This window comes from Manis pentadactyla, chromosome 1, assembly GCF_030020395.1.
Source record: "Manis pentadactyla isolate mManPen7 chromosome 1, mManPen7.hap1, whole genome shotgun sequence".
In the NCBI taxonomy this organism is placed as follows: Eukaryota; Metazoa; Chordata; class Mammalia; order Pholidota; family Manidae; genus Manis; species Manis pentadactyla.
In genome coordinates, this window is record NC_080019.1 from 206,459,329 (window position 1) to 206,460,330 (window position 1,002).

Sequence of the window (1,002 nt, forward strand, 5' to 3'; positions counted from 1 at the left end):
GGGCAGAGAGAGAGGAGGAGGGCCCGGGAGGAGCAGAAACGGAGGGGAGGTGAAGAGTGAGGGGGGCCGCAGGGGTGAGCCCTGGGTGGGGGAAAGGGGCAGGGAGGAAGCAGCTGGAGAGCAGGACGTGAGAGGCCAAACTGGGATGAGGGGACAAAGGAGGGGAAGGAGAGGCGGATCAGGGAGATGGGACCTGAGGAATGGGGAGCAGCTGCTGTGCATGGTGCGAGGGGCAGCTCATTCCCCAAAGATGTCTTCTGCCCGAGGGGGGCACCAGGCCCTGGTGCCTGGGTGGAGGTTACAACCCACCGCCAGAGGCCCAGGCAGCCAGTGCCCCATCCCTTTGGGAGCAGGTTTGCCACATCAGGGCATTAGCAGTGGAAAGGGAGATTGATTCGGGGTGGCCTGACAGTGTGTCCATGTCACCATGCGCCCAGCTAGCCGCTGTCCCCACTGAGGGGACAGCCGGGATGCACCCAGGGGCTTGGGATTAGGAACATGGGGTTGGGTGGGCTGAAGGACCACCAGTGTAACACAGGGAAGGAAGGAGCTGGCAGTGGGGACCAAACCGTAGCCCTGTCCGTGAGGCTTCAGCAGAGGTGGGACAGACGCTTCAGTCGGGGCCCCAGATGGCTCTCCTGGGGCAAGGGAACCCAGGCAAGTGGCTTGGCTTTACCTTTAGGAGGAGACTGGAGCAGAGAGCATGGTCTCTCCTCACCCTGGCTGTCTCTTGGACTTTTGGCCCCAGACAGGAGCTGAGCTTTCAGTGGCCCACCAAGGCATGCCTCAGTTTTCTCTGTCCTGGTCTGGGGATAGGCCAAAGCAGCCACAGCCTAGAGGTGGCTCAGGCTGCTGGGTGGTCAGGTCCTTCTGGGTCTCTAGGTTGTGAACACTTTCCTCTTTGGGGCTCAGTACCCTGGAAGAAAACCCTTTTCCTGAGGGGGTGAATACCATGGGTAGAATCAGGGTCCTTTTCAGGCCCAGAATAGTCAAGTTGAGAGC